Source organism: Cornus florida, unplaced genomic scaffold (genome assembly GCF_030987335.1).
Source record: "Cornus florida cultivar Cherokee Brave unplaced genomic scaffold, ASM3098733v1 CherokeeBrave_3.0.0_Hap2_Chr04, whole genome shotgun sequence".
NCBI classification, from domain to species: Eukaryota; Viridiplantae; Streptophyta; class Magnoliopsida; order Cornales; family Cornaceae; genus Cornus; species Cornus florida.
The window spans coordinates 36,520,636-36,528,781 of NW_026775574.1; the positions used below are offsets into that span (position 1 = coordinate 36,520,636).

The 8,146-nt window shown below is 37.1% G+C and overlaps 1 pseudogene; it reads left to right on the forward strand.

Annotated features, from left to right (window-relative positions):
- The first annotated feature begins 6,858 nt into the window (after positions 1 to 6,858).
- On the forward strand, positions 6,859 to 6,957 carry LOC132305738 (small nucleolar RNA R71; annotated as a pseudogene).
- The last annotated feature ends 1,189 nt before the right edge of the window (positions 6,958 to 8,146 follow it).

Genomic DNA, 8,146 nt, shown 5'->3' on the forward strand with positions numbered 1-8,146 from the left:
TTCCTGAAATGCACACAGCATAATAATCATGGTTTATATATCATTTAACAGTATAAACATCCCATAAGATATCATGGATAATTTATATGACTAAAACCATGGCATTATTTAATTTAACAGTAATGTTTGATACCATTTAATAAGATAATAACACTATTTATATTTAACAATGTCGTTAAATAAATCACATTAATATCCGTACTGTAAACGAGCCAATACATGCTTAGAAAAGATTAATCGGCCATAAGAATAAGTAACGGGTATTAAAATAATAATTTCGTGGCCCGTTAAACCCGTAAATACCAACACAGTATCTAAAAGTCCAAGTTTAAGGTTCTGGAATTTACAAAACAGGCCCTAGGGGTATTCTGGTAATTTCCAGCAGCCGACAGGGCCCCTCACGCACTCCCACGCGCCGCCCTAAGCTTCCCCACGCGCAGCCCAACCTTCCCCACTCTCCCATGCGCTTGCACGCGCTTCCACGCGCGTCTGGAGAGTTCCACGCGCGCGCACGCGCTCCCACGCGCGCGTTGAAGGCTCCTGTAGACGTGGCGGATCCTGATTCGTTGGTTGCATGGGCTTTGCTGCAGGCGCGCTACACCGGATCCATCTATCACCTTACACCTAATCCAACAGTTATTGATCCGGGTGTATCGCGCTAACATGGACCGCGATGCACCGGATCAATCTCACACTCCCAAGGGCCAGGATGTGCGCGCACACCAACCTGCAGTACGCCGCAACACACCGGATCACTCCGGTCATCGCCCCCATTGCCGGCGACCGGAAAACTCGCCGGAAGGTCGCCGGAAATTGCAGAAAAGCCCCGGAAAAATCTAGAAAATTCTAGAAAAATCCCTAAAGCGTTAAATAATTATTTTTAGCTAGATTTAATCGTATAGGATAATAATTAAATATCTACCATCCTAAATAATTAAAATTTTATTAATTAAATAAACTAAAAATAATAATTTATTAACTCCTAACATGCTCTCAAGGCTCCATAATAATTTAAATAATTTAAACAATTAATTTATGGATTCAAAGGGGAAAAATAGATAATAACTTGCCTTTTTGGATTTAAAATAAATCCGCCGGTGGCGCGTAGTCGGGTAAATTTCTCCTACACCGGTCCAAGCTCCTTTCTTTCTCTCTCTTCCTTTCCACACTTTTACAATGGCTCACTAAAAATTATAACTTTTTCTAACTCCCTTCCATTCCTTCTAAGGTAGGCTAGCTAATTTATATACAATTTATATAATATAAATATTACAAATATCTAATTTTGCATTTAATTAACCACATTCCCAACCATATGGCTTCAAGTCTTACCCATAAACATTAATGAAATCCTATCCTAATCTCTAATTTCATCATGACTTATGATTTAATACTATTATTATTATTATTATATTATTATTATTATTATTATTATATTATTAATAAACTTTTATAATTATTATTATTATTATTATATTATTATTATTATTAAACTATTATAATTATTATTATTTTTATTACATAAGAATACATTATATCATCATAATACTTTATAACACAAATATAATACTTTAATTAACTAATAATGCTTAATATAAACATAACCAACAAATAAAAATTATTAATAATAATACATGCACAATTAAATGAATAAATTTACTATTTTAACATACACAATTAATTTACATGCACCATTAATTGAACTTAATATAATAATGTAGCATGCACAATAATAGGTAAAGAAATCCACACATAAATGAATTTAAATAAACTAAACTCTTTAATAAAATACGGGGTATTACACTTCATAAGAGCATTGTAGTTCTTATCCCAATCCTGCTTACCAAAGTGGTAAGCTCCTGTCTCTGGACGCTCATCCGACGGATAGGATAGTGCTAGTCTCAGACTATCTTGGTGATCAGATGGCCAAATGGTAGAAAAGTAGCTCGCCTAGGCTTGGCCTTGCTAATGTAAGTGGAATATAACTTCATCATGACACTCCAGTAGAGTGCCGGAATAGAAACCCAGTGGCCTGTGTAGAATCCATATAAAGCAACTAGAAAATCAGACCGCCTCTGGATCTTATGGCCAGCCATAAATACGCTTCGGTATAGGACCGAATCGTAGAACCATAGCTCATCAGGCAGAAAATTCTGAGTGGCGAAAAGCTTGCCATCTGTATAGTGGCCTGTGAGTGCCAAAACTATGTCTGTGTAAGAAGGCCTCATCTCCAAAATAGGATAATAAACATTGGGAGGGCAGACATAAGGACATCGGGATGATCTCGCTAGAGTATCAACTGTGATCCGGATGGGGTAACCATCGATAGTGGTCTACAGCTCTGATAAGTTACCTGGGGCAGGACGGAGATATTGGTAGAATAACCGAACAAACCGCGGATAAACTAGATAAGTGACTGGGGCAAATATAGCTGAAAGACCCCTCCGGTCAAGATCATCGTAAGCTGACCGGGTCAGTAGATACCGAGAGAAGAAAGAAATATCGAACACCAACTCATGCACCACCCGAAGGCGTGAGTATCTCCTGTCAGGTCTCTCGGGGACCAGGTCGGCTGTACCACTGGTGGTGAAGGAGATGGTACAAACTCAGCCTCAGCTGAAGAAGATGATGCGGCAGCTGAAGACTGTAGTATAGAGTCAGCGGATAGGGACTGAGCTATATCTGCCTCTGACTGGTCCTGTATCTGCTCTGGCTCTGGCTTAGGAACGGGATCCTGGACGTGAGATAGGCCTGCCTGGTCGTCTAATCTCTGCCTGACTCTGCGATGATAATGTCCACGGGTAACAATCTTGACCCTAGCCATGGCCTAGAAAATAAAAGGAAAACTTGCAGAACAAGTCAGTAGCTGAATAAGGAAATAAGGCATAGCATATAGAAACATGTATGTCAAATAAAATAGACAAAACAGAATAAAGGACATGAATCTATGCAACTCATAAGAAATAAATGACATTAAGTGACTCATACTTAGACAGTATAAGTATGGAATACATCAAATGTGGAAAACACAGGCATTGGGCATGTATGAGATTGCATGAAACACAAGAGATGGTGTGTGAAGTGTGTGATGCAAATCTATGAAGTTCGATCGATCACAAAAATGTGATATCGATGTAAGTTCGATCGATCTTGAATAAGTGAGATCGATCTATTACAGATCGATCTGAGAAAAAGTTCGATCGATCGAACTGTGAGGTAAAATTCGAAAAGTTACAGATCTGTGACGTGGATGGCTCGGGGGCCTCACAAGCAAGCTTGTGGGCCCCTCTACATAACAAATCAACAATTTTGGTCACTTGATTAGCCCCGTAACCCCCAAAATCAAAAATCAAAATCAAAAAAATAAAACCGATATATATACATATATATACACATATATACAATGGGTCAAAGCTTCAAAAATGGCATGATTAAACATGGAAAACTTGAAATCGAGCATTGAAAGCAGGGATTCATCAATATAAAGCTTGAAATCAAAAGGGAAATCTCGAATCTTACCCCGAAACCGAGAGAAGTGGATCGAAGGAGAGAGAGGCAAATGAAATCCAAGATTGGGGATGAGGGAGAGAGATTCGAGATGAGATGAAGTCGCCGGAGGTTTCACCGGAGATGGAAGAAAAGGTTTGCAACGGCGATGGGGTCTAGGGTTTGAATATCTATTTCTTTGAAATTGATTAAATGACCCTAGGTTCGATTTTTAAAAACATTTTCTTTTCAGTTTGATCGATCGAACTGAATCCTCAGATTGATCGAACTAGAATCGATCTCTCCTCTTAAATGACAAAATTATTTTTGAAATTTTTGGATTTTTCTGAAAAAAAAAAAAATTAAAAATTAAAACTATTTTTGAATTTTGGGAAATTAAAATTTAAAAATCAAAAACTTAAAAATTAGAAATTAAAAATCAAAAATGTTTTTTTTGGATTTTGTTTGGAAAATGAATAAAATAAAATAAAAATAAATGAAAAATTAAAAATGGAAAATTGAAAATATTGAAGTTTTTCAAAAAAAACAAAACAAAATAAAAGAAACAGAAATATTTTTGTATTTTTGACAATTTATCTTTCTTTCTTTTTTTCTTTTTTTTTTTCTTTTTTTTTTTAGTTTAAATTCGAAACAAAAGTCAGAGTTAAAGTCCAAATAGTAAATCAAAGAACAGAGATCGATTTCTCCAAGATCGATCTCAGAAGTACTCCGATCAATCGAACATGCAAAAATCTGCGGACGTGTTCGAACGATGGGACAGAGAGGTCTTTGGATGCAGGTTGGATACAGGTTCAAAATTTTTCTAAGTGTTGAGACTGCAGATCAATCCAAGATGAATCTGGATCGATCGAATAATTTACGATCGATCAGACAGAGAGCTGAAATATGCAGGTTTTCTTCTAACGATTCAATAGAGAGATGATTGGATATAGGTTTGGATGCAGGTATGGAGTTCTATCGATCGAATATCTTTTGAGATCGATCGAACAAGAACAAAATGTCCATTTTCAACATGAAAGTGCATGCAATCCTAATCACAGTTCCTAGCAATGTATATGAACCTAAAGCAAATATCTAGACTTTGCAAGAAATGAAATTTAAAATAGAAATAAGGGAGGAATAGGGTTGTGACACCCTACGAAATGTACTAGTCTTTAATGTCTCTAGCAAGACGTTGGGCTCTTTTAGCCTGGATCAAACATCTTGTAGTGCATCCCCTCCTTAATAGGGTGATAAGTACTTTGAACTCCACCCAACAAATGGTTCCCTAGAGAACTTGTTGGATTAGGCTCAAAGGAACTTGTTAGTCCTTTTTCAATGTGATCTTTGGGCTTCCATGCCCTTTCAAAACAAGATTTTGAAACAACTTTTTTCGAATTCAGGGTCGAAGACAACCCTTTTAAAATTTTGGTTTCAAGAAAAGACTCTATTCCTTCACATTTATTAGCAGGACATTTCTCTACAACATTCAGTTCTTCATGCTTGTCAAATGAATTCGGGGTTGGATTGAAGATATTCAACTTTACCTTCATGTGGCCAAATGAGATCTTCATTATCCCTATCCTACAATTAATGTTAGCATTCGCGGTTGCCAAGAAAGGACGGCCAAGCATAACGGGAATTTGGCTCTTAGGATTCGGGACCGGTTTCAAACAGGGAAGAAAAATTTATCAATCTTAATCAATACATCCTCAATGATACCCCTAGGCTTTTTGATGGATCGGTCGGCAAGTTGCAAAACCACCGACATCAGTTTCAAGTCTCCTAAGCCTAATTTCACATATACCGAGTATAGAAGAAGATTAACACTTGCTCCTAAGTCTAGAAGAGCCCGATTAATGACATGGTCACCAGTGATGCATGAAGTGGTAGGTGAACCAGGGTCTTTGAACTTTGGAAGAGTGTTATGTTGCAAAATAGAGCTCACTTGCTCGGTCAAGACCACTTTCCTAGGTGTTTGGCTTTTGTTCTTCCTCTTTTGGGTGCAAAGATCTTTTAAAAACTTGGCATAAGCCGGAATTTTCTTGATTGCATCTAAAAGCGAAAGGTTAACCTTCACTTGCCTAAACACATCAATGATTTCATTTGTCTTTGTGTTTTGCTTATCAAGATAAATGGATCCTTTTAAGGCATCTGGAAATGGAGCTCTTGGCTCAAAAAAAATTTCAAAATCCTTCTTTGAAACATCATCAACACAAGAATTTTTCAAATCATGCTTTGATTAATTTTTCAAATCATTTTTGAACTCACTTTTCAAATCACTTTTTGACCCTTTCTCATTTAAATGATCATGCATATGCAATGAAGGAGGAATAAAATGTGAAATGGGACGGGTGTCAACTTTGGGATTCACCGGTTCACTCTCTTCATTGGACACCCCTACTTGGTTGTCAATGATTCTCCCACTTCTCAAAGTTGTCACCGCATTGACATGCTCTATTATAGGACTTTCCGATGAGGAATGAGTCTCTACAACACATTGTTTCTTTGGTGGGGTATTCAAATGCATTTTCCCATTCTCTTTGGCTTTTAAAGTACTAGTTATTTGCCCTACTTGGGTTTCTAGCTTAGCAATGGATTGAGAATGAGAATGAAGCAATTGAGTGTTCGCCTCTAGAGTGCCTAGAGCGGTCAAAACTTTCTCTTCAAAGGTGGGACTCCTAGAGTTTCCTTGAGAATAAGATGGTTAATTAAGAAAATGAGAATTAGAAAATTGATTACCATGGGATTGAAATGATGATCTAAAACCTTAGGAACCTTGGCCTTACATTGGTGGCGGAACATATTTCCCTTGGAAACCACCTTAGGGAGGGTTTGAGCCTTCCCTTTGGCTTTTCCAAGAAAAGTTCGGATGGTTCCTCCAACTAGGATTATAATGATTGTCATAGGGATTATTCCTTTGGTTAGCAAAAATAGCATTGGCTTGCTCATGGTTGTCATTTGGTACATGTCCGTGGGACAGTTAGAAGTAGAATGCAAGACACTTGAACAAGTCATGCATGATTCATTGATGCACAATGATGAACATGATCAGGGGCGGAAGGCATTTGATTCGCCGAGTTTTGGTTGATCAAGAATTAATCAAACCTTTGAGATAAAGATTTCATCTCGGCGGCTATATCATTGGAGTTATCAACTTGATACAAGCCAACACTCTTTTTTCCACGTGAATTCCTACCATACTTAGAAGATAAAGTTCGATGCAAAGAATTTTCACTCATACTCTCATAAAGACGCCACATATCATCCTCATGCTTATCAATGTAAGAGCCACCCATGGAAGCATCAACCATGCCCTTGTAATTACCGGATAAACTCTCAAAGAAATATTGAACTAATTGCCATTTTGGCATGTCATGATGTGGACACTTCCTAAGCAATTCATTGAATCTTTCCCATGCCTCTTAGAACGTTTCCCCATCCCCGTGTGAAAACTCTCGAATTGAGGTTCTCATGGCATTGGTCTTAGAAACCGGATAGTACTTCTTCAAGAACTCTTGTTGCATTTCTGCCCAAGAAGTTATTGAAAAAGGCCTAAGATTGTTAAAACAATATTTTGCCTTATCTTTAAGGGTGAATGGAAAAATTTTAAGCCTTAAGACCTCTTCCGGCATGTCCGTGTATCTCACGGTAGAACATACTTCAAGAAACTCATCCAAATGCTTGTAAAGTTCTTCACTTGGAAATCCATGATAGTTAGGAAGCATTTGAATGGTTTGTGGTTTGATTTCATAGTGGTGTGCTCTAAATGGTGGGAATTGAATGTATGTGGGTGCATTATATTCATTAGGCACATAGTGATCTCTTAAAGCAAGGGGAGGGTTAACAATTGGAGGTGCAACATGGGCACCTTGATTGCCTTGAACTATGGGAGGTTGTGGAACAAACATTAGCCTAGGCATTCTCAATGGAACTTGGCATTGTTATTGTGGTGGGTGAATGAATGGCCTCGGCATGCCTAATGGTACTTGCATGTTATCATGATGCACATTGGGGTGGAGGATACCTTGTTGGTCTATGTGACCAAGGTCCTCCACATGTTCCTCATTATGTACTTCCATTGTAGAAGTAGAATGATTTAGATTAGCCCTTCCCCTAGGTGTATGAACAATGAATTCTAAATTCAAATTAAGAGGGACAAGAGTAGGATTTAATAACCTTCGACCATGTATGCACAAGCAAAACACAAACAAGTAACAAACAATTAACAATCACTTCGCCTTCACAACAATTCAACAATCAACAAACTTCCTCCATATACAATGACCCCATATGTAATACCCCTAGTTTCAAAAAGGGATATAATTGAAATTTTATTATTTTCATTATTTCTTTTATTATTTCTGGGTGCTTACGTGGCTATGTGTTGATGTGTTTCTTTAAATTAATTAATTATTGATTTGCATTTATTATTTGATATTTGAATTAAATAGATTTAAGTGCTTTATGTGAATTATTTGAATTCTTTAAATAGTTTAATTATTGTGTGCTATTTAAATTGTTAATTTTATTACTTTATTTAAATTTCATTGTTGTAAGATTAGGTTATTATATTAGGTTAGGATTTTAGCTCTATAATACATCTCACATATGTAGCCGACGTTTATATATCACAGGTTGGTCTATGGGCCGGGTAAGT